Source organism: Oryctolagus cuniculus, chromosome 5 (assembly GCF_964237555.1).
Source record: "Oryctolagus cuniculus chromosome 5, mOryCun1.1, whole genome shotgun sequence".
Lineage (NCBI taxonomy): Eukaryota > Metazoa > Chordata > Mammalia > Lagomorpha > Leporidae > Oryctolagus > Oryctolagus cuniculus.
The window spans coordinates 75,878,865-75,905,565 of NC_091436.1; the positions used below are offsets into that span (position 1 = coordinate 75,878,865).

Below are 26,701 nucleotides of genomic sequence, written 5' to 3' on the forward strand. Positions count from 1 at the left end.
AGTGACCACTTGGGGAGTGAACCAACGGAAGGAAGACCTTTCTCTCTGTCTGTCTCTCTCACTAACTCTGCCTATCAAAAAAAATGCATCAGGATAATCATCTGGTGCAAAATGGCTGTTCTTGATTTGACATCTTATTTTTAAAAATATGTATAATGTTATAAATTTTGAGAAAACAAAAATTCTCGGTGCCATATTTTTATTCACATATTTTTCTTATAAATTTCCTTGTTTACTTTTAATAATCTGTTAGTGTACTCAACATCTACAAGCAAGTAATAATCAAATTCTCTCTTTGCATTAGAACATAATTTTCACTTTTGTGATACTAGGGTTTTAAAAAAGTCTGTCTTTGCAATAGCATATTGGTAGTACAAAAATAAATGGATTCTTAAAAGAAAATAATTACATTTCATGGAAAAACTTTGTGGCTAAAAAGTTGAGTAAAGGTTCCTATTAAAATATTTTTATTTATTTGAAAGAGAGAAAACTTCCATCTACTGGTTAACTCTTCAAATGCCTGAAACTGCTGGATCTGGCAAGGACCAGGGTCACGATCCAGGAACTTGTGCCATGATTTCTGTGGAAATGCAGGGACCCAAACACTTAAGCCAGCACTGCTGCCTTCCAGGGTCTGCCTTGGCAGGAAGCTGTTGTCAGGAAATGGAGCTGGCTATTGAACCCAGGTACTCTAATGCGGGATGTGGATGTCCTAAACTTACTAGACTCAGTGCCCACACTGCAAGCATTTGGCTTAAAAAAAAGTGTCTTAAAGGTTTTTATTCTCTTTGAAATTCATGTTTATTTGTGAATATGAACACAAAAACATAATGCAATGTATCTACAAAACTGTTTTTCAGTCATATTCTTACTGAGCCTCTGAAATTTATATTTTTGTTTTCACCAAAATAATACTATCTATCCATTTTGGATTCATTAAAATATTTTGAAATCTCATTCAAAACTTGTATAGAAACATTAGATATTTTCTCTCAGAAAAAAAGGGAGAAATTGTCCATAATTTAATTATGATGTATAATTTAAATGGATGTGAACATTAAAAAATATGTATTTTCTGCTTTGTAATTTTTCTTAAGGCATATGGAATTCTCTCAGTAAAAAAACTTGACTTTGTGAGTCCAAAAATTCTGGACATTGCATTCCTGAACACTTCAAGACCAGAGCTTTTGTAATAAAAAATTATAGCTTCCTGTCAAAGTTAATTTTGTTTCTTTAATTAATAAAAAAGAAAGCTATGAAAGTATACATTAAATATATCCAGGAACTAAACTACTGATAACCTCTGTACTATGGAGAAAAATCAGGAAGGAATTATGAAGGGAAACTCAACTGCTTAGAACTCAATGACATCAAAAATGCTATATGCCAAATTTTGTGGTGTGGTTAGCCAAAACTTAGATGGGAATCTGTAGGTTTACATATTTTTCAGGAAATTAATTAATACGTTTGTTTACTCAGGAAAGCAAATCAAGATAACAGGAGCTTAGCTTGGTAGTTAAGATGTTTGGGTTCCACAAAAGTCTGCCTGGGTTTGCTTCCAGGCTCTGGCTCTTGACTCCAGCTTCTTTCTAATGTAGGACCTGGGAGACAGCAAGGTAGCCTTTATAGCAACAATGGCTCAAGTGGTGGGAATCCTGCCACCCATACTGGAGACAAAGATTGCATTTCCAGCTCCTGGTTCAGGAGTCAGGTATTTGGGGATAAATCAGCCAATAGGAGCTCTCTCTCTGTTTCTCTTCCTCTCAAATAAATGAATAATGAACAAAAAGTTTACAAAAGGGTGATTTTAAAAAACCTAATAAAGCTAAAAAAGAACAAAGATAAAGATATAAGAAGTAAAATAAAGTAATAATGAAAGCCATTAAAATTGGGAGCAGAAATTTCAGATTATGATTAATGTCACAATCTGAAAATATTAGGACCCCCTTTAGGCAGAGATAATAAAGAAAAAAGAGAAATTCAAATTAAATATTAAAAAATGAATAATTACTGATTTAACATAGACATAAATTTAAAATGACTATTTTAAGTAATTTTATGCTAACAAATTTGAAAGACTTGACAAAACAATTGTATCCTCATACCAGTAGGGGAATACTAATACTGGCAAAAGAAAAGAAAAATACAGAAATTCTGACTAGAGAAGTGGCATTCATAAATGCCAATTAAAAATAATTAAAAACAAACACTGGCCTGAGTGTTTTTGCAGGAGGGATATTAATTCATAAATAGGAATACCATCACTATTTTTTAAAATCATACTAGCAAATAAAAAAGATGACATTCTTCAGACAGGGCTACTCATTTTGTGAAGCCAATTACAATCTTGCTATCCAAAAACACAATGAAAAGTTGTTAAAAAGTTAATCTGAACTATACACAAAAAGGAAAAAATACAACAATTTAGTAATCAACAGCATTGAAAATATATTATGATGCAATTCTGGAATAGTTTTATGGGCATTAATTACATTTGGTTCTTCTTTCTACATTTAAGTAGTTGGACAATCACTCCATTCTTTGTAGACCCTGGGCTTCAAACACTGAGAAAACTTACCAGACATGTACCCTTCTTACTGGAACCAATATGCATGTTTGCAATGTTTTCTTTCTGTGAGACCAATGTTAAATGGTTTTCAGACATGCTCTGATTGAAAGTTTCCTTAAATCCCTTTTTAATTGAAATGCAATGGCAAAAGCTCTCTAAATAAATAATGTCGATTCAATATAATCAGCTTACAATTGTAATAGCCACTGTTTAAGGAAATCTCACTCTCAACCAGGTCTTGAGCCAAGCAGCCTGCACACATTGTTTCCTTTAATCCATATATAATCTCTATGAAGAAGGCCTTTTATCACAGATGAGGACATTGAAGGCCACAAATATAAGTAACTAGATTAACCATTGAGCTATGCTCTTTCTTGCTGTCTACAATCTTTTTTGAATAAATCGTACAGACATGTAACATCATTTTCTCATTTGCTTTGACACCTAGATATTTGTTATTTTAAATTCTCTGGTTTTTCTCTTTATGATTAAGGACTATTTACCTGTGATACTATAGGACAGAATTTAGTACTTGGCTAAAACTTTAAGAAAGACAGACAATTGAGCTTATCATTTGCTACTTGGAACATATCTGTGAGCTAAACATAGATCAACTTTTTTTTAACAGTAGCCATATCTGACATTTATGTGATACTTAATGGCAAACACTGATCTGCACACTTACATTGTCTCATCCTATATGAGTTTAAGCACGCCTGTTTAATCCATTATTATTCTCATTTTATTAATGAAAGAACTGAGGCTCAAAATTGTTGAGCAACTTGTGAAGGCCACTCAGCGAGGGCACACTCTCAAATCCAGTCCATCTGCTTCTAGAGTATGGGCATCTGGTGATTATATTTTGTGATCACTTTTTCCCCAGGTTGCAACTCCAGATGTAATCATCTTGGTGATACCACAATATAAGCGCCATGAGGGGCTTCACTTTCATCATTGCTATATTCTTATCATCAGAAAACAGTGGTGCTTAATAAATACTCTATATGTTGTATGAATAAATGTGTGAATTACTGAGTCTCAACCATATGCACGGTACTATGCTGGATAACTGTGTGTACAAAAAATGAACCAAATATGAATGAAAGAATGTGTACTTAATTACCTTATTTGTGAATTTAACATATTTGGAATAACCGTCATTCAATTTGACATACAAGTATTCCTACTACTACAAGAACAAAATCTTTCAGTTTTGCTTCTCTTTTAGTATTTCAGTGCTGGCATCTATCCAGTGCATTTTCATCTCAAGAGTATTTTTTAGTCAAATGACGAAGAGTTGATCACCAGGCAGAAACAATCCTTCTTCATGTTTTTCAGCTCACCTGCTTCTAAACATTTTGTATTACGTGAATAATATAGTTAACTCTCGGCACATCCTCTCCCCTTAATTTTTCACTGCTGTTAAGATCAATTACTAAAAAGTGGAAGCAGTTAGTAACTCCTGCATCACACCGAAACTGTCAGAAAAGTTCGCCACCTAGCCAAATTAACATCCCCTGATCATAACCTTTCCAGATAACTAAACTTCAGTTGGATACCCAACATTTCATGAACTGTTAATCCATCCCACCTATCTTTTAAACATCTGTGGAAGTGTTACTATAGCTTCCACTGGAGGTGGCAACAAATTTATAGCATAAAGCAAATTGTAGCACCAAACAGGATAATTAAAATGATTCAATGTATTCTATACTTCAAATGCTACTGGAAAATAAAATTTAAACGCTTTTCCATGAAAATAGCAATTTTTAGTAAAAATACTGCTTAAAAATACTTGATTTTCAATTTTCCATGAAGAGATTACTCCCAATCATTGTTTGAGGATGCTCTACTGACGGTTAAAGAGTTGAAAAGTATTTGCAACAGAAAATGGTTAGAGATGTGATTCTCAAACTATAGGCTAAGGTTGAGGTGTTGGAATGAAACAAAGGAGATCAGGAATCCTCTTCAAGGAGTGATAAGTCTACTTCTAAGCCTTTTAATTTTTGATGGGGGGAGTTGAATCCTCATTATATTTTATTTTACATTTTTATTCTTTCCTTTTTATTTGAAAGTCAAAGAGATAATGAGACAGAGAGAGAGAGAGACGGTCCATCCACTGATTTGCTCCCCAATACTCACAAGTGTGGCTGGGCCAGGCCAAAGCCAAAAGCTGAAAACTCAGTCTGTATCTCCTACATAGGTGGCTACAGCCCAAATCCTGGAGCCATCATTTTATGCTTTGCAAGGTGGGCATTAGTGGAAGATGGATTAAAAGTGAAGGAGCTGGGACTCCATGATATGGGAGGAGTCACAAGCTGAGATATAACCATTGCACCAAGTGCCAACCCTGAATCCTTATTTTAAATGGAAAGAAATAGGAAGATACTATAGGACAGAATTCAGTACTTGGCTAAAACTTTAAGAAAGACAGACAATTGAGCTTATCATTTGCTACTTGGAACATCATTCCTAGATTGTAGATACTTCTGACTTCTATCCACATCCCTGACCTTGCATTAGCCAGGATAGCATTGGATATATTCTTGAGGCAATGTATTTGAATATCACTATGCAGTACACTATTTTCTATTTGTGTGGCTGTACAATCAAACCATTTTAAGACTCGTTATACTTGGTAAAAACATGTGAAAGGCATTGGTATGATTAAATACCAACCTCAAAGACCAGAAATTAATCACTGAAAATTTGGTAGCTGTATTAAAGTAAAATGATAGTTAAAAAAAGGGATCGTCATATATGGTCACATTGACTTCTTCCCTATTAGATAAAATGAAATTTGTAAAGTGCTTTAGATAGTGCAAACATCTATAAACATGTGCATGCTGTTATAGTATCATTCCCTGTTAAAGAATCAGAGTTCTTGGCTGAAACTCTTTTAGAATTAATGGAACTCTTCTTTTTATTTGAAAATTATTATTTTTTAAAGATTTATTTTTTATTTATTTGAAAGATAGAGTTACAGAGAGAAGTAGAGAGAGAGAGAGAGAGAGAGGTCTTCCATCCGCTGGTTCACTCCCCAGATGGCCGCAACAGTGGGAGCTGCGCTGATCCAATCCCAGAAGCCAGGAGCTTCTTCCGGGTCTCCCACATGGGCACAGGGGCCCAAGGACTTGGGCCATCTTCCACTGCATTCCCAGGCCACAGCAGAGAGCTGGATCGGAAGAGGAGCAGTCAGGACTAGAACCAGCACCCACATGGTATGCTGGTGCTTCAGGCTAGGGCTTTAACCGCTGCACCACAGCGCCGGCCCCACAAATGATTACTTTTTAAATTTTATTTAAGTTATACAAGTTTCATGTATTTCATATGAACAGATTTAGGAACACAATAACACTTCCACCCCTTACTCTCCATCCTGCCCACACCCCAAACTTTCTTCCTCCTCTCACATTACCAGTCTTACTTTTCACAAAGATCTGTTTTCAGTTTACTTAATGGTAGTATAGTTAACCCTACATTAAGTAAAAGAGTTCAACAAATAGTATAAGGAGAAAGAAAAAAAACAAAAAACAAACACTGTTCCTCAATGGAAGAAACAAAGGCTATAAACAATCATCAAATCTCAAAATGTCTGCCATGTACCTACACAGGAAAATTTCTAAGTTCAAATGTAACACATTATAAGCAATGTATGGGTAAATCATGTAAGAAAAAAATTTCTTAGCGTGTATAAGCAAAGCCATTGAACAGTTCATGAAAGCAGGTTTTTTTTTTTAAAGTTACTATATAGTGCTGTGGCGCAGAGGGTTAACACCCTGGCCTGAAGCGCCAGCATTCCATATAGGCACTGGTTCTAGTCCTGGCTGCTCCTCTTCCGATCCAGCTCTCTGCTATGGCCTGGGAAAGCAGTAGAAGATGGTCCAAGTCCTTGGGCCCCTGCACCCATGTGGGAGACCCGGAAGAAGCTCCTAGCTCCTGGTTTTGGATTGGTGCAGCTCCGGCCATTGCAGCCAATTAGGGAGTGAACCATCGGATGGAAGACCTCTCTCTCTCTTGCTCTCTCTCTGCCTCTCCTTTCTCTGTGTAACTCTGACTTTCAAATAAATAAATAAATCTTTAAAAAATAGTTACTATATAAACATATTTTACTTAAAGCATTATGGAGCACATATTTATTGGTTTTAACTGCCTGACCATCACTCTCTTCCAACAAAAGCACCTCAATTTCCTATTGGAACATTATCTCTGCTCTCCTGAATGTCATTTTTTGGGGGATAGAAAGATAGCTCCCCCTTTCCTATCCCAAGTTGAGCAGAGAGAAAGGCTATTCAAACTCATTTTTTCCACCTAAATTTAGGTGAAAAATGTTGGAGCTGATTAATCACAGTGGGATTCCTGAGAAGATAATTATGTAAACTCTTCTACCTGGATCCCTGGAGCTAGTCACAGTAGAGATCCTCACTTTCTGGGGTTGGTTACTCAGATAGCACTTCAGTTCCAAGAGCTACTCTGTAACTTTCCAGTAATTTCATCTCTGTTTACATTAGTTTTAACATGATTTACTGGTAAACAAATGCAAACACAGATAAAAGATATTCAAAAAAACCCAGAAAGCCCAATAGATATTCTCCTTTTTGCTTCCTCTTTTCAGGATTAAAAGTATATAACCTGTATATTTAAAAATATATTCATAATTATCTGGATATTAAGAAATTATCTTGTACAGCATACAAATTCTCAAAAGTATAATCTCTTGACTCTTCTGTAAATTATTGAATCTGCTTATATTTTAGGTATTTGGTGGTGTTGATGAACTTGAAACTATTAGTAATCTAACAGGCTCAGAGCATAATTTGCTCACATATAATCATTATGGTCTTTGGTATTATTCTATTATAGGATTCTGTAAAAGTCTTCCAAATACTACATAGAATTTTCATTATTTAAATTGCCTAACTTTTTTTTTCTCTTTTGGTTGTTTGTTTTTGTTTCTGCTTGATTTTGCAAAGAACATGTACAAGATTTATAAAAAAAAAAGCTTCATACTTTGACAGTTATATGCCCAATTATATTGTGCTTTGAAGCACTGCAAAACCTTATGTATTCATTATTTCACTCTCAAAGATTCCCTTGAAACTTCAAATTCTGCTGAACCTCTCTCCTGGGCCTTCATGCTCTAAGTTCCCACAATTCTCCCCTTCAATTCTGAGCCAAATGTCTGCTGTCTTTGGGAGAAATGCCATTTACTTTTTGGCAAGAAGGCCCCGGTTGATCTCTGGAATGCTATCAAATTTATGTTTGTGAAACTTTTTCAAAGATCCTTGGATATAATCCCTGATTTCCAGGGATAAGCCTTTGTTTTGCTTCCTTATGCTCTGGGAAGTCGCCAAGAAACTATACCAGTTTTGGTCACCAATACCTTTCCCAAATACTCCTCAGAGCAGCCTTAGCACATACCATCAATCCTCTGAATTAATTCTGCAGCGGTTTCATCTTTAGACAGCCCAATGAATGTCTTTTTTTTCTTTCATTTTCGTCTCAGACATTTGTTTCCATTGGCAAGAGTGCCGGCAACTGCCAGTTTTCCAGCACGGCAAACCCCTTTATTTCGAGCACTTTCACTCTCTTTGACATTTTCTTTTCAACTCAGAGATTAACCTCTCTTAGTCTGATCTTTCATCTCTTCCCTCTCCTCTCCACTCATTCACCAGTTCTTAATCGCTGTCTTTATTCACTTTAGAAGCTCTATTTACTGGCTTCTGCTGCGACTGGAGCAATCAGATCTGACACAGAGCCCAAGCGCAATGAGGCTCATGCTGCAGGCACCCACAGGGCATGCCACAGGCAGGGCCAGGGGCTGCCTTTCTGGCGTTTTCCCAGAACATGCTTTCTGATCTCCCTTGAGGCCCGCAGTCTTTGATAACGTGGCTGTCAGCACTAGCATTTAGTATGATTACTGTCAAGTTTTAGTCCATAGCTGCCATCCAGTGAAGACCAGTAGAACCCTTTAAAACAAACAAAATGAAAACTCTCATTCTGTACTGATACATTCCTGTCTCTTCTCACTTTAAAGATGAGATTTCAATCCTTCCAGATGACAGGAAGAACAATTTACCCAATGGATCCTCGTTGACATCCCTGTCATTCATAACCATACCAGATCCCTCACCAAGTCCTGCCAGTTGTATCTCCTGATTATTCCTTGCAGTAACTGACTTTTCTCTATTCCGTTGTCAAACATCTATCATCTCTTGTATGCAAACTGATATTGCTTTGTTAGTAGTCCACCTGGTACTCACTTTTGGTTTTTCCAATTCATTCACAGTGAAGTGTGGCCCCCAGACCAGCAGCATAAACATCAACATTTCTGGGCTCAGAAAGACAAACCGCAAAATGAAGGCCTCAGAAGCAAAGTTTCTCTCTGAAGTTCTCTTTCTGTTCTCCTGTCTCCTTGTCCCCTTTTCCTACATAAGACAAGTTATAGAAACTAGACATTTTTTTCTCCAATGCGCATCCAAGGATCTATTACCACTGTTTTCATAAAGGCTAAAACTATTACTCTAATCTGCTTTTCTGTCTTGGAGCTGGCCACAAAGACATTGTCTGATCTTCCTTGCCTGATAGTAGATAATATGGCCCCCATTTCAGAAGGCATCCTGACAAACACCTACGAGAAAGGAAGCTGCACAGAAAGATTAACAAGATTCTTAATGGAAACGAGTTGCTGAATCTTCCCCACTCAGTAGTATGAGCATTAGATCATATCATTTTTGTCTAATCACGTTTCTACACTGCTGTCCATCTTTCATTGAACCTAAGCATAAAAACTCGATAGTACACCCTGGATCTTTGGGTCTTCTGAAAGCTTTCATGTCACATAAAATTATGATGAAATAAATATGTTATGCTCTTTTCTTGGTAAATTGTCTTTTATTCTAAGGATACTGGCTATGACCATTTGTAATATGCACAAAATAGATCATCCCCTTTCCTGCCTCTGCTGTTGGAATCCTATTAAAAATGCAAATTCTTGCACGCTAACCTAGGTACACAGAATCAGAAACTATAAGGTGGGGCATAACAATAGGTTTTAGAGACCCCTTCAAGCAGTTCTGATGTTTAATAAAATTCAAAAATGTCTGCAGTAGAGTGATCACAAATTATTCCTCTCTCCAAGGACATAACAAATTATAACTGCTTTAAGATAAAATTTAAGAATCCTGCCAAGGGATTCCAATTCAATCCCAACAAGGTGGCATGTACAAATGCCATCTCACTAGTCCAAGTGATCAATTTCTGTTCACAATTGATCATAATGATAGGATTAAGAGTCAAAGGGATCACATAAACAAGACTAGTGTCTGCTAATACTAACTGATAGAATCAAAAAAGAGAGAATGAGCCAACATGGGAAGCAGGATACACAGCAGACTCATAGAATGGCAGACGTCCTAAACAGCACTCTGGCCTCAGAATCAGCCCTTAGGGCATTTGGATCTGGCTGAAGAGCCTATGAGAGTATTTTAGGCATGGAAAGCCAAGACACTCTGGCAAAAAAAAAAAACAAAAACAAAAACAAAAACAAAAACAAAACAAAAAAACAAAAACAAAATAAACAAACAAAAAAAACCTAAATGAAAGATCTCTGCAAGTGAGATTCCAGTGGAAAGAACAGGCCATCAAAGAGGGCGGTACCTTTCTCTGAAGGGAGGAGAGAACTTCCACTTTGGCTATGACCCTGTCGGAATAAGGGAGGAGTGAACCTCCACTTTGACTATGACCTTGTCTAAATAAAATCAGAGTTGGCGAACTCAAAAGGCTTCCATAGCTTTGGAAACTCATGACAAGAGCCTCGGGTGATTACTGATGCCATAAACAAGAGTGTCAATTGTTAAGTCAACAACAGGAGTCACTGTGCACTTACTTCCCACGTAGGATCTCTGTCCTTAATGTGTTGTACTATGTGAATTAAGGCTATAACTAGTACTCAAACAGTACTTTATACTTTGTGGGTCTGTGAGGGTGCAAGCTGATGAAATCTTTACTTAATATATACTAAATTGATCTTCTGTATATAAAGATAATTGAAAATGAATCTTGATGTGAATGGAATGGGAGAAGGAGTGAGAAATAGGAGGGTTGCAGGTAGGAGGGAAGTTATGGGGGGGGGGAAGCCACTGTAATCCAAAAGCTGTACTTTGGAAATTTATATTTATTAAATAAAAGTTAAAAAAAATCCTAATGCATTTTAAATTATTACTTGAGATGCAGTGGTGGGGGCAGTGCTTGTATCCACAATGCCTTCCCTACAACAGTCGGGGCTGGGGCAGGCTGAAGCCAAGCGCCAGTCTCTCATGTGGATGGCAGCGCTCCATTCACTGAGGCCATCATTGCTGCTTCCCAGGGTTTGCATTATCAGGAAGCTGGGTTTATGAGAGGAGCCAGGACTCAGACCCAGATACTCTGGTATAGGACATGACCATGTTAATCACTAACCCAAACACGAGACCTCTAATTGTGTCTGTAGCAGTCCTGTATATTGGAGATGCTGGCTCTGCCTCCACTTTCAGTGCAGACCTCTTTAACACTCTCTGCAATGCCTCACTTGTCCCTGCACTGGCACTTCCCTTCCCCTGGATCGGTTTCTCGCCTCCCCTTGCTGATTTACTCTTTTCCCTTTTTTACCTTTAAGTTCTACTGGTAGTTGCTTATGGAAAGATTCCTGATAAGCTCTCAACCTCCCCCCAGTATACTACATGAAAAACCCTAAATATATGTTTTGTAGTATCACGTGTTTTATTTGCACATTCGCCTCAGTAGAAAGTTCATCTTTATTCATGAATATTTTGTTAATGTTTTCATTTCTATTCAACTATAACTAGACTTATAAAGCAGAGAAAGGTGTTCTTATTGATATTTCTTTCCATAGGGCCCAAATCATACCTGGCATATTCTTGATGTGAGCAAAGTGTTAAGAATTACTGATTGTTTATGGTGCTCAAGGTGGCAAACTAAGACTTTCATACAGATTTTACCAATTTGATCTCTCTCTCTCTCTCTCTCTCTCCTTCTCTCTCTGTGTAACTCTAACTTTCAAAAAAGAAAAAATACATGGTGAGAATTGAAATTCCAACTTAAAATAGCAAAGACTTCTATGGATTATATGAATGGAAACTGAAGCTATTACACAAATCACTCTGAAGCCATTGTTCATTTTTTTTTATTTTTTTTATTTATTTTTTTTAAACTTTTATTTAATGCATATAATTTTCCAAAGTACGACTTATGGATTACAATGGCTTCCCCCCCATACCGTCCCTCCCACCCACAACCCTCCCCTTTGACAGGCAGAGTGGACAGTGAGAGAGAGAGACAGAGAGAAAGGTCTTCCTTTGCCATTGGTTCACCCTCCAATGGTCGCCGTGGCCGGTGCACTGTGGCCGGCGCACCACGCTGATCCGAAGCCAGGAGCCAGATACTTATCCTGGTCTCCCATGGGGTGCAGGGCCCAAGCACTTGGGCCATCCTCCACTGCACTCCCTGGCCACAGCAGAGGGCTGGCCTGGAAGAGGGGCAACCGGGACAGAATCCGGCGCCCCGACCGGGACTAGAACCCGGTGTGCCGGCGCCGCAAGGTGGAGGATTAGCCTAGTGAGCCGCGGCACCGGCCCATTGTTCACTTGAACAGACAAAATTCACCAACACTTTCCTCTCTGCTTTCCTCTGGAAACCAACAACCAGGGACAATGAGGTTAGAGTACTAAACATTTTAGGTAATTCTCCTCCTGCCTGCAAGAATATAGAAAGACAATTTGAGTAGGCAAGTAGTCTAGCTTTACCAGGATTTGCTAGTATTTATTTTAACCATTATGTTTAAAAAGAATAAAGAGTTTCCCCTATACATTTTTTTTTTGTTTTAAATCCTGTGGATCTCACAAGACTACTTTATAAGGTCATATGCTTTTACTTGTTTCGAAGTATTTATTTTTATTTTTTGAGGGGGGGGGAGAGAAAGACAGAAAGAGATATATTTTTTAACGATTTATTTTATATGAAAGAGTTACAGAGAGAGGTAGAGACAGAGAGAGAGGTCTTCCATCCACTAGTTCACTTCCCAGATGGCCGTAACAGCTGGAGCTGTGCTGATCCAAAGCCAGGAGCCAGGAGCTTCTTCTAGGTCTCCCATGTGGGTGCAGGGGCCCAAGGACTTGGGTCATCTTCTACTGCTTTCCCAGGCCACAGCAGAGAGCTGGATTGGAAAAGGAGCAGCCGGGAATAGAACCAGTGCCTATATGGGACGCCTGCGCTTCAGGCCAGGGCTTTAACCCACTGTGCCACAGCACCGGCCCAAAGAAAGATATATCTTTTATTGGCTGGTTCACTCCCCAAATGCTTACAACAGCCTTGGATGGGAGAAGCTAAAGTTGGGATCTAGGAACCAGGTTTTCCACATAGTTGGTAGGGACCCAAATACTTGAGGCATTATCTTCTGCCTCCCAAGGTGTGCATTAGTGGGATGCTGGATTAGAAGCAGAGGTAGGACCAATCCCAGGTGTTGTGATAGGCAATACTGCCATCCCAAGCTGTGGCTTCACCCACGGTGCCCTAACATCTGTCCCCAGGTCATACACTTTTAATGCTATATTATGAAAGTTTGATTCTTCATTGGGTTTACCACAGGGAATTTCTCTTCAGTGTCTCCCAATTGTTTTTGTGAGAGATCAAGAATTCTATATGGACCTCAAACCTCTCTGGAAGGCACAGTCACTACCCACCCTATCTTGTCCTTTATTATTTAGCTATCACTGATCTGAAAATGCACTTGACATGCCCTCAATATTGCTCCTATCCATTCAATGTGTGCGCCTAGAATTACACATGCAGCTCTTCCCTGACCTATAACGTTTTAGTTGCCAGAGCTTCTGAGTTCATGTTGCAGTTGGAAAACTGGTTATTTCCATCGAGCTTTGGCACTGACTCCAGCAGCTTTGAATTTGCTGAGACATTGATAGCATCTCTCTCAGAGCATGCCCCCTGTTATCCAGGCTTTTATATGTTAACAAGAGAAATTTAGTCCAGTTTACAGAGCAAGGTGGTGAAGCCAGAGGAAACAACTGCCCTATCCTATTTGGTTCTTTCTTACACCCTTTTCCCTAATATAAAATTCTACATCTTTCAGCTTGTGATTGTTCATTTGACGTGTCAGCTTGACTGCCCACAGGATGCCCAGACAGATGCTGAAGTATTATTTTTTTGGGTGTATCTGAGAATTGCTGGACTTCCTCAGTGTGGGTTGGCATCACTCAGCCCACTGAGAGCCTGATTCTCATCCTGCATAGTTGGGCTAGAATATGTATCTTGTGCCTGCATGCCCTTTGCTCCCAGGCCTTCATTCCTGGTCTGGAATCTACATCACTGGCTCTTTACTCTCAGGCCTTGAACATATACCACTGGCTTTCCTGGGTCTCCGATTTGCAGATGGTAGGTTATGGGATCTCTGAGCCTCCATAGCCATATATGCCATTATCATATAATAAATCTCTGCCTATATATACATATATATCTTAAGATAAATATCTTTCTCTGTATACATCTTGTTATATAGAAATTCTATGTATAAAAAGCATCTCTTTCCTATTGGGTCTGTTTTTCTAGAGAACTCTGAATGATACAGTTACAAAATAAACTCTATTGTGCATATCAAAGGATGACAACAGATACTAGGAAGAAGCTGATGGAGTAAACAAAAGACCATCTACCTACAGAGGGAAATACAGTATTAGACAGGGCATTGCCATGGCAACAGTTTCTGGATCAGGTCAAATTTTGCAGGCTGATCATCTCTTGAACTGGTGTGAAACTAATTAGCGCCAGCTTTACTGGGATTAAATAAAACACATCACTGTAGTTAATGAGGAGCTCCTGAAAGTGCAAGCTAAATTTACAATAAGAGAACAAACGAGTAAGAACTAAAATAGAAAGAATGAGCCACCAGAAATCAACAGCCTGAGAAATAGCGTGGTAAAAGTGTAACTAAAGTCTTTACATAAAAAACTTAATCAACTTGCTGCTGAGTAATCTGAAAATGAACTGATTAACACCCTTAAAAGAAAATGGTATTATTAGAAAAAAGGTAGAAAGATAGAATTAAGAATAAAAATATCTGGGTGAGAAACCATTAATCAGGGAGATGTAAATGCCACAATTTTTGGAGGGGAGAACTTTTCCAGTATCAAGTATTTTGCTCTACTGACTTCCTTCTCCATAGCCAGAATGGAACATTTCAAGGGTCCTCTCAACCTCTTACTCTGGTGTCATTCCTAATCAAGTCTTTTGATTACGCAGTTGATCAAGTCATTAAGTATTCAGAATAAAGTGCCATTTTTTTGACATAATGGAGAAAATGGAGGCATCAAAGAACAGTTTTGCTTCCTTTCCTGCCACCACAGTGGAAAAGGCATTTGTCGTAGTCTCCCAGACTGATCCCCTCCCCATGAAACTCTGAAATGTCAATGAGTAAAGTGATTCATGTCATCCACCATCCTGCATTTCTAGCGTCTTTCATTTTGCTGGTTATTTTCTATCATAATTTAGATAAAATCACAGTTCTCTTATCTTTCTCCCACCCTCCCAAACACTGCTTCTCTGTTTTGAAACAAAAAACCCACATACCTGCCCAAGACTCCTACTGAAGATCAGTATTTCTTCAATTGCCTTAATCCTAAATCTAACTAATTATTATATTAGTCAATTGAAATGCTATAATATTTATAAAATATCAGCCCCTTTCTGTACCCTCTTGTCACTTTGTTTAGGCTTATAGAACTTATTGTCATGCACCATGGTTATAACTGATATGGGCATTGCTTTCCTCCAATTCATAATAAGCACTGGGGCTTGGGTGCTTTTTTTTTTTAAATATATCTCTCTTTTGAAAAATTTGAGAGTGCTGGCATTGTAGTGCAGTGGGTTAAGCTGCCTTCTAAAAGTGGCTGCTTGAGTCCTGGCTGTTCAGCTCTGATCTAGCTCCCTGCCGACGTGCCTGGGAAAGCAGATAACCTAAGTACTTGGACCCCTACCATGCACATCTGAGACAGGGATGGAGTCTGAGCTCCTAGTTTCTTCCTTGATGACCCCAGACTGTTGTGGCCATTTGTGGAATGTACCAGTGGATGGAAGATTCTTCTCTCTCCCCTCTGCATAAATCTTTGAAAAAAGTTTGAGGCAGATGTTTGGTATTGCAGTCCAGACACTGTTTGGGATACCCGCATCCCATATCTGAGTGTTTGAGTTTCTGTCCTGGCTTCACCCCCAGTTCCAGCTTGCTGCTGATGGGCACCCTGGGGGGCAGCAGGAGATGGCTCTGTGGGGTCCCCGCCACCCGTATGGGAGACCTAGAATGAGTTCTTGGCTTTAGCCTGGCATAGCTCTGGCTATCATAAGCATTTGGAGAGTGAACCAGCTGATGGACAATCTATCTCCATTTGTCTCTGTCTCTCTGCCTTTCAAATAACATGAAAATAAATAGGTAATAAAAATAAGATATTGCAAAAATTAATGTTGAGGAGAAATGTGTTAGATAAGTTAGCCTATAATTTCATTTGAGTACTAGGATGATGCTTTTGGGAAGTGGGGAGCAGGATGGCTGATGACCTGCTTTAATCTCTGTAAATGCAATCACTTGACCTTGAGGCTAATAAACTAATATTTCCTGAAAAGATAATCTTATTTAAGAAATACTTTCAGAAAAAAGTTCTTGGTTTAGGATTGCTTATTAAATATTCATAACATTAAAGATGTATGAGGGATGACTCCCTACAGAATGTCACATATGCAATACAACAATCTGAAGTATAAAATAGAGATGTTGGGACTGATAATGTGGTGGAACAGCTTAAAGTGCCACTTGCGACAGCGCCATAAGATAATGGAGTGTTGGATCATGTGCTGCCTGCTCCAGTTCCCATCCAGCTTCCTGACACTGCACCTGGAAAGGCAGCAGAAGATGGCTCAGGTATTTAGGTTCCTGCCACCCATCTAGGAAACCAGGATGCAATTCATAGTTCCTGGCTGCAACCTGGTTCAAACTCAGCTGCTGTGGCCACTTAGGGCATGGATGAATGGATGAAGTTGTCTCTTCTATGTCTCCAGCTCTATTGCTTGGTCTTTCAAATAAATTAATTCATCTTTTTAATAATGGAGATGTTTATAATACTTGCTGCTGTGTTCGTGGAAACTTCTATTATTCCAGACCAGAGACTATGTGTCCAATGGGAGAAGGAGAGCTGAAGACGATACAATGGGATGTTTCAGACTTCTGCTATCTCTTCATTGAATGTCTCCTTAAGCTGTTGGTAAACCTTGACGCTGGGCAAAATCGCAGACTAAAGTGAGTCTGATAAGATAATATGATCTTCTGAATTAGTTTAATGTTTATTGCACACAATTCTGAAAATATACATATATCAAAGCAGTCTATGTTGTAATTCATAGAAAGTCATTTCTGCATGTTTCCAGTCTCTATTTAATAGACATATCTGATTTTCTAGACTATTTACTTAAACTAATTTCAGCTACCAACTATGTATGCTATTTAGAGAGAGCGAGAGAGAGAGAGAGAGAGAGAGAGAGAGAACCGACTGGCACTGCGGCTCACTAGGCTAATCCTCCGCCTGTGGTGCTGGCATCCCGGGTTCTAGTCCTGGTCGGGGCGCCGGCCAAAACCAGGAGCCAGGTGCTTCCTTTTGGTCTCCCATGCCGGTGCAGGGCCCAGGCACTTGGGCCATCCTCCACTGCCTTCCTGGGCCACTGCAGAGAGCTGGACAGGAAGAGAAGAGACCGCGACAGAATCCGGCGCCCTGACCGGGATTAGAACCCAGGGTGCCGGTGCTGCAGGCAGAGGATTAGCCTATTAAACCGCGGCACTGGCCTGCATAACATTTCATTGTATGACTATCCTATGACTAATTTAGTAATTCACTGATTATCAGTTATAAAGATCATTTTAATTTTTTCTAGTATAAATATTATAATAAAATGAAACTTATATAAGAATTTATATTTTTGATGATCTCAGATTTAATTTATAGAGGGGGGAAACTGGTGAAGAATCATGAATAATTTTAATGATATATGTCGTTATAAAAAGGTATAAAATGATTATCTTTCCTTAGAAAAGGAAATGGCTTCTCTCTCAGATTCTAGACTGAATATTAATTTTTAAGATGTATGTTCCCTTTTTATATTTGTTAAGCATATGATTTTTAATGCTTCTGTCTAACTCACTGATTACTTCTGAAGTAAGCTTATATTTGTTACTCCATATTTATTTATAAACATATTGTCCTTTGTCTATTCCTAAAATTGCTTTTCCTGGTTAACTTTTTGTAGTGAAGAAACTTTTTAACAATCATATTTATCAATAATAATAGCCCTTCAGCTTCCCATTTGTTTCAAGGATTTTAGTAAATAATCCGTTGATTTTGCTTTGATGTTTGGGTCTACCAAAAATATTAAATTTTATATATCTTATTTCCACATTGCATCATTTTGTATTTATACTTACAATCAACCACACAACTAAAGATTAGTAACATTAGTGTGCTATTCTTTTAATCAGTAGTATACAATTTGTTTATTCAATAACATAATTATTGAATTACTCTTGTGAAATCCACCCTTGAAAATCTGGAGTTAATATTGTGAACTAATAGTTCTATGTATCTATGGATATTTAAATGAGTTTTTAAAAAATGAAATTCTAAAGGGAGTTGTTGTGGTGCAACAGGGGAGGCCCCCACCTGGTGTGCCCACATCCTACAGTGCAGTGCCAGCTTGAATCCTGAGTATTCTGCTTCTGATCTTGGTTCCAGCTAATGTATCCGACAAGCCAGCAAATGATGACCCAAGTACGTGTGTCCCTGTCACCCATGTGAGAGACATGGATGGAATTCCTGGTTCCTGGCTTCTGCTTGGCCCAGCCCCACCTGTTGTGGGCACTTGGGGAGTGAGCCAGTGAATGGAACGTGTCTCTCTCTCTCTCTCTTTCTGTCTCTCTCCCTCTCTGTTTTTCTACCTTTAAAATAAATAAATAAATAAATGCTTTTTAAAAAAGGCACACAAAAATAGTTCCTCTTAATGAAAACATGGTATTAAAGTTGTACTTACCATAGATTAGTGTTTTTTTCACCCATGTGTGGGGAGCAATCCGGACTAGACTAAGTTACTCGAATTAGGACTTATTCTATGCATCTGCTCTCCCACAATATGGCGCTGGGAGAGAAGTAAACAGCTTCCGCACAGCTGCCTCCAGTTCAACCAATTAACTGTAGGACTTGCTCCTGATTGGAGAGCAGCGTACTCAGCCGAGTTGGGATTGGCGGAGGAGGACTATAAAGGAGGAGAGAGACGGCATGCACCAGGAACATCTATGGGGAACATCTAAGGGAACCCGTGCAGCCCCCGAGAAAGCTGGCCGGCGGTGTGCCGCTCCCCTGCGGAAGTGGGGAATGCGGCCAGGGGGAACTGCCCTTCCACGGAGGTGGAAGGGATAGTAGCCAACCCGGGAAGAACCAGCAGCAAACCCGGGGAGGGCCGAGCAGACGAAAGAACAGCGCAGGGTCCTGTGTCGTTCCTCCACGAAGAGGGGGAGCGACACCCATGAACCTTTTTTTTTCTGAGCCATTTCATTTTTAATTGTTCATGTTCCTGTTAATGGACAATATCTCTCATATCTCCTGATTATTTTATAAATAGAGAAAAACTAATGATTTTGTAGTCTTATGTTCTACTGAACCACTGAATAGAATTAATTTTAATAATTTTCTGCTGAGTTTATTGAGTCTTTGAGTTATATATGCATAGGCTTTGTAGGTAAGTTTTTATTTATAATTTTTAATAAGTAAAACATTAGTTTTTGGCTTAGAATTTCTGAAATCATATTAAATAACAAAGAAAATTGATATCCTGGATACACTTCCACCTGTAAGAGCTGTTTGTCACATCTGGTCATTGTATAATGTAGATACTGTTCTTTTGTTAAAGGCATTACTTTATTTTATTTTTTTACTTTGTATAATTATTTTTAATTATTTTTCCCAAAGAAAGCTTTTATTTAACTAATGTGAATTTCCTAAGTGTAACTTTAGGAATATAGTTATTTTTCCCACCATATCCGACCTCTCACCCACACTACCATCCCTCCTCCTCTCTGTCCCCATCAACTGGTTTGAGGACTATGGGGGCTCACAACACATCATTCTATCACTGACAGCACTCACTGTCAACTAAGCATGCCGGGTTTCAAATTTTGGATCTTACTCTTTCAGTGAAGCTTTGAGGCAGCATCCTCAGCATCAAGTTTGTTATTCATCCAAAAATATCAGATGAGTACCCACCTGCTATATTTGTACATGTAAAATGAACCTAAACATATAAATTATGCAGGGCAATCTCTGGCCCATAGGAGTCACTCAGTAAATACAAACTCTAGAAGTTGTTTAAAATACCCCTGCAAAGCAAGCACTTGGCACAGCAGTTAAGGTGCTGCCTGGGACACTTGCACCGTGTCAGAGTGCCTGGGTTCAAGTTCAGGCTCCATGCTTGATTCCAGCTTCCCGTTAAAGAACACCCTGGGAGGCAGCAGGTTGTGACTCCTTTCACCTAGTGGAAGACCTGGATGGAGTTCCTGGCTGCTGGCTTTAGTCTGGCCCAGCCTTGGCTGTGGTGGTATTTGGGGGAATAAAGCTGCAGATGGTAGATCTCTGTTCGTCAAATAAATAAAGTTTTAAAAAATACTTATGTATTGCTTAAGACGTATATGCTTTTCATTGTTGAATATGAAATTATCACATATAGCAGTAGCCGCAATAAATTGTGTATTTCCTCTGAGAGATAGGGATCCAGGAGATTTGACCTAGAATAACCTAGTCACTTAACCATCCAGCAATAGGTCACTTCTGACAAAAAGAAAGTGTTGTTTTTCAGTGTGAATGTGTCATTACAGTCATTGGCCATATGCAAAAGGCAATTTGCTCCATTTTAATTTGATATTGTTCCATCTTCTAGAGTAATTACTGGGCAATTATTTTGTCATATGCTATATACTCACTAGGCAAATCTGGCCCCCTGAGATTAAGAAACTCATTTTCTCTGATGTTTTTCACCCTTCTTTGACCTTCAGTTTCAGGAAACATATTTTTCAGGTGCTCTCTTCAGGAGTAAGTAATTTTTCACTTACTGTCATTTTCTTAACTGTCATTGTCCTTGTATACTGAAATTACACTTGTTTTTCAGCCAAGAAACCAACTTACTCAAAGTTTTGCAAGCAACAAATGCTTAATAAATATTTTTAAATTCTATGTGTTCATGTGACAATGTTACAAGTGGACATTGCACTGAATACAAGCTCCCTTATAGAACTCACAAACAAAAAAAGAAGTGATAAGAAAAACAAAAATCCTGTTGAATAAGACACCTTTAAAAATGGTATCTTCATGAGAAGGAGTTCCTGTTCTGTGCTCCCATAGCTGCTGTACATCTTTTTGACCCAGCTTCTGAATTACAATGTGATTATAATGGATTTGCCTGTGTTCCTCCTCTGTTGGAAAATAAGCGACATAGAGGCATGAATCAAACTTAATTTATATTCTTTGTATATATATAGCACAATTTCTAGTACATGAGAGGCATAAATTCTGTTAAACAAGTTAATATAAGTGCAAAGGATGAAGAAATGTTCAAGTGAACTGTCTATCCTTATAGCTTCTTTTTCTTTCTTTCCTTGAAGTGGAAAAGACAAGTCTATGGTCATATTTAATATGGGATGACAATACTTAATCTCCCAACATCTGGAAATTCTCAACCTTAACAATTGCAATGGATTGATAGAATGGTGTTTCTGTTCCTTTTTGTAAATAAAATAAGATTCAGATCAGTTAGAAATGAAGTGAGCAAAACTGCAAACAGAGTTTTTCTTTGTTATTGTTAGATGGTAACTGTGAAATTCAAACATAAGTGGAATCCTAAACAAAAAAGAATATATTTTTTCACTATGTGATTCCATGAATTGCTAATGGTAGATGCTATTTTGAGGCAAATATAGTTAAAAACCAAATCACATGCAAGAATGAAAAGAGAAATGTATGCTGTTTCACTGTGAATATTATATTTAAATTATTTACCATACTGATAGACATAGGAGACCCCTGGACATGTAGTTCACATTATTTCCGTTTATGTTTCAGTTCAATAGTTAGTCAAGTGAGGAACTGAAATTCATAAATAATTCTAAAGATGATGGCATCATTCAAAGTCTAGACTTAGCTTCTCCTTTCTTAATGATTGTTAGTTGGTAGACAATGGAGACGGTTTCAAGTCTTATGTTGATTCAAGCAGACTACATTTCTGAGCGCGTGGAGTTCTGATGCTCAAGAGCAGGAAAAGGTGAATGTTGTAGACCTAGAGGCAGAGTGACAGCCGAATAAAGGTGGGGAAGTGGGGAGGTGGGGTGAGAATTCTTCCCTCTGCATTCTTGTTCTATCCAGGCCCTCAGTAAGTGGAATGCGTGAAAGAGAATCTTCCTTACACATTCCACCAATTTAAGTGCCTGTCTCTTCTGAAAACACCTTCACAGAAATATTCAAAAATATTGCTTTCCCATTGTTCTGAATATTCCTGAATTCTGTCAAGTTAATATCTAAAACAAATCATTATAGACTGTAGCATGTGCAAAGTCTAATATACTTATTTTGTGGTCCATAATGGAGAAAATTTGCAACTCCTAGCTGAAAGCATCAATTACTTTAAAGCATGATGTGAGCCTTTTTTTTTTTTTCCTTTTGGATATCTGATAAATCAATTAGAGGGCCATAGTAGATTTAAAAAACAAATTATACATTTCATCTTTGCATGCCAGTTAAATCTACCTTAAACTAGGTATCTCATGACATCTGTGTATAAATGTCATAGCTAGCCACAGTGTAGGTACCATATTTGATGAATGAATTTTTATATTTAGCACCTAGACCATTCATTTTTCACTACTTCTTTCAAAGTGATCATATTTCTTAAATATAACTTAGCAGACAATGTACTATTGGGGTTATATTTAGTTGAGACAAAAGGTAAGAGAGAGAGCAAGAAAATTCAACCGTAAGGGATTCTCCCATAAGTTCGTGGAAATGCACTTCATGACAAACCTATGCATGGATCTCAAAATCTTCTTGAAATAAAACTATGTAATTTCATTTTCCAAGAACTTTATGAAGTCCCTTATACAATGCCTTGCTTTCATTCAATAAAGCAGAGTTGAATGTACCAGCTGCAAAGGAGAACCAGGGGATGGGGTCAGTGCCTTGGAGAGCCAACGTTTCTTTCTCTTTGATGAGCTCTAAGATTTATATCCTAAACTGTAGTGTCAGGGAATTGGGAGCCAAAGAGCATTCCTTTAGCTTGTAATAATTCCCGAAAGAGTCAAGGACATTTTCTGAGTCCAGCCCCAGGAAAGTCTTCCTTACTCTAACTCCTCATTATTAAGACAAAGTCATGATTGACATGATAATACAATTAGTCCATAACAATATTTAGTCTAAATCCTTAAACATTTTGTAGTCAATTACTCTTTTTTGGAATAAATTAATGCTGGTCAGGGGAAAAATGCATATACTATATGAAATGTTTTGCACTGAATTTCAAGGTGTCTTGGCATGTTTTCTAGGTCAGTTGTTCAGGACTTTAGGACTGATATGAATTAAAAAGATTCCGTGGATTCCTATTATTCAAAGATCACTTCAAAACTGAATTCATCCTATGTTTGCTTATTTATTTCTGTCTCCATCAACCTCTCTAACATTTATGTTCTTTATATAAGTTTTCTCTCTGGTTCCAAATGAAAGCATAATGATGAAGTGTAAAAGCATATCACAGAATATAGGTTCATATTTCTTTTTTAAAAAGCAATAATCAATAAAATTACTCACTACTTTCTTTTAAATGTCCATAATATATGTTAAATTATAATAATGTAAATATAAAAGATTAGATGTTTCATCTTTCCAAGTTCATGCCTTGATAGATGGAAGAATATTTTATGAAATTTTCTTTTTATTGAATAGACTTTAATTAGACAAGAAGAGGAACCAGTGAACACAAGTACTGGGCAAAGAACAGGTTCAATCCTCAGCTCTAGCCAAGGAAGAGGCAAGGTCATATGATTCCATGTCGTAGATTCATCCATTTACTCAGGAAATATGATTGGGTACCAATTTTGTCTTGACTACTATTTCATTTGAGACAGCAGGTAAAGGAAACAAACAAATTCCTAACCTTTTAGCAGAGGATGACAGGCAATACAAGAAAGACAAGGAAATAACAGAGTATCAGGGCAAATTCTTTGAATGAAGTAAAATAAAGCATAGTACTAGAAGGTGCCTACATAAATAAGATTTTATAGGGATATTTAGGGCAAAGCTTGAATAAGTAGAAGCCAGACCTCAAATATTTGGAGAAAAAACAGTAGAGAGAAATAGAAGGAAATGGGACAATGTCATTGCAATTGCATAAACAGTGTACAGCGTGTAACTGGTCATGTATCAATCTCCACAAAGCTATATTTCCTCCCCTCTCCAGCAATCAAAATCCAAACCTTCTGTGTTCTATAAGTCCTCCCCAAAATTCTTAAAAGCAACCATTTTAACTTCAAAACTTTTTCCCCTCTCAGTGCTTTTTGAATATGTTGATGGTGCTTGGAAACTTCACATCTAATTACATGTTAAGTAAATGTTCACACACGGCTGTCTTACATCCTTCAAGTGTATAGTTCTCTCTTCAGGAATGAGAATTGTGTCCCTATATTAATTTTTTTTAAATTTTTTAAAATTTTATTTAATTTATTCAAGTTTCATATATTTCTTTTTTTTAACTTTTATTTAATGAATATAAATTTCGAAAGTACAGCTTATGGATTACAATGGCTTCTCCCCCATAACGTCCCTCCCACCCACAACGCTCCCTTTCCCACTCCCTCTCCCCTTCCATTCACATCAGATTCATTTTCGATTCTCTTTATATACAGAAGATCAGTTTAGCATATATTAAGTAAAGATTTCAACAGTTTGCTCCCACACAGAAACATAAAGTGAAAAATACTGTTTGAGTACTAGTTATAGCATTAAATCTCAATGTACAGAACACTAAGGACAGAGATCCTACATGAGGAGTAAGTGCACAGTGACTCCTGTTGTTGACTTAACAAATGGACACTCTTGTTCATGGCATGAGTAATTTCCCTAGGCTCTTGTCATGAGTTGCCAAGGCTATGGAAGCCCCTGAGTTCACCGACTATGATCATATTTAGACAAGACCATGGTCAAAGTAGAAGTTCTCTCCTCCCTTCAGAGAAAGGTACCTCCTTCTTTGATGACCTGTTCTTTCCACTGGGATCTCACTCGCAGAGATCTTTCATTTAGTTTTTTGTTTTTTGTTTTTTGTTTTTTTTTTTTTTTTCCCCCAGATTGTCTTGGCTTTCCAATCCTGAAATATTCTCATGGGCTTTTCAGCCGGATCCGCATGCCTTAAGGGCTGATTCTGAGGCCAGAGTGCTGTTTAGGACATCTGCCATTCTGTGAGTCTGCTGTGTATCTCACTTCCCATGTTGGATCGTTCTTTCCCTTTTTTATTCTATCAGCTAGTATTTGCAGACACTGTTCTTGTGTATGTGATCCCTTTGACTCTTAGTCCTATCATTATGATCAATTGTGAACAGAAATTGATCACTGGGACTAGTGAGATGGCATTGGTACATGCCACCTTGATGGGATTGACTTGGAATCCCCTGGTATGTTTCTAACTCTACCGTTTCAGGTAAGTCAGCTTGAGCATGTCCCGAATAATTTAGTTATCCTTGGTATCAATCCTTTTGGACAAATGATATTTACAGAACAAGATACTCAAGACTGCTTGAAAATCTACCAGAACTTACGTCTGGACCCTGGAATTGTAACTTAGATTTTCTACCTCTAAATATATTTTTATTGAAAAAAAGTCTCTGGAGGTAATAGCTGCACCATTTTGAAAAACAGCCATAAAAGTATGTAAAACCTGGGGTCAGTGTTGTGGCACAGTGGCTTAAGCCGCCACCTGCTACGTTGGCATTCCATTTGGGTGCTGGTCAGAATCCAGGCTGCTCGACTTCTGATACAGCTCCCTGCTAATGCACCTGAGGAAGCAGTGGAAGATGACCCAAGGACTTGGGCCCCTGCCTCCCATATGGGAGACCTGGATGGAGTTCAAGGTTCCTGGCTTCAGCCTCACCCAGTCCTAGCCAGTGCTACCTTATGGGGAGTGAACCAGCAGATGGAAATCTTTCTTTGTGTCTGCTTCTTATGCATGTGACTGCTTTTCAAATAAATAAATAAATCTTTTTTTTTTTAAGAGTAAAGCAGCTGACACTGCTCAGCTAGAGCAATTTACCAATGTGTCCCTGAGATTTAATCCTTGGTTTTGATGAAAAGCCTACTTGTTTGCTGCGAGTTGTCAGTACTGAGCCTTAACTTTGAATGTTTGTCCAGTTTTTTTTTTTTTTTTTAAGATTTAATTATTTATTTGAAAGAGGCAGAGAGAGAGAGAGAGAGGGTGGTATTCCATCTGATGGTTCACTTCCCAGATGGCCACAATGGCCGGAGCTGAGCCAATCCGAAGCCAGGAGCCAGGAGTTTCCTCCGGGTCTGCCAGGTGGGTGTAGGGGCCCAAGGATCTGGGCCATCCTCCACTGCTTTCCCAGGCCATAACAGAGAGCTGGATCAGAAGTGGGGCAGCTGGGTATTGAACCGGTGCCCATATGGGATGCCGGCGCCTTAGGCCAGGGTGTTAACCCACTTCGCCATAGCGTTGCCAGTTTTTTTTGTTTTTGTTTTTGTTTTTTTAAGATTTATTTATTTGAAAGTCAGAGTTACACAGAAAGAAGAGAGGCAGAGAGAGAGAGAGGTCTTCCACCCTATGATTCACTCCCTAATTGGCTGGAATGGCTGGAGCTGAGCTGATCCAAAGTCGGGACACAGGAGCCTCTTCCGGGCCTCCCACGTGGGTGCAGGGGCCCAATCACTTGGGCCATCTTCTACTGCTTTCTCAAGCCAAAACAGAGAGCTGGATCAGAAGTGGAGCAGCTGGGTC

At 38.4% G+C, this 26,701-nt stretch overlaps 1 protein-coding gene across 3 annotated transcripts in view; it reads right to left on the reverse strand.

Annotated features, from left to right (window-relative positions):
* FUT9 (fucosyltransferase 9) overlaps nt 1–26,701 on the reverse strand; it is a 216,673-nt gene that overhangs the window by 12,854 nt on the left and 177,118 nt on the right. The window lies entirely within an intron of this gene.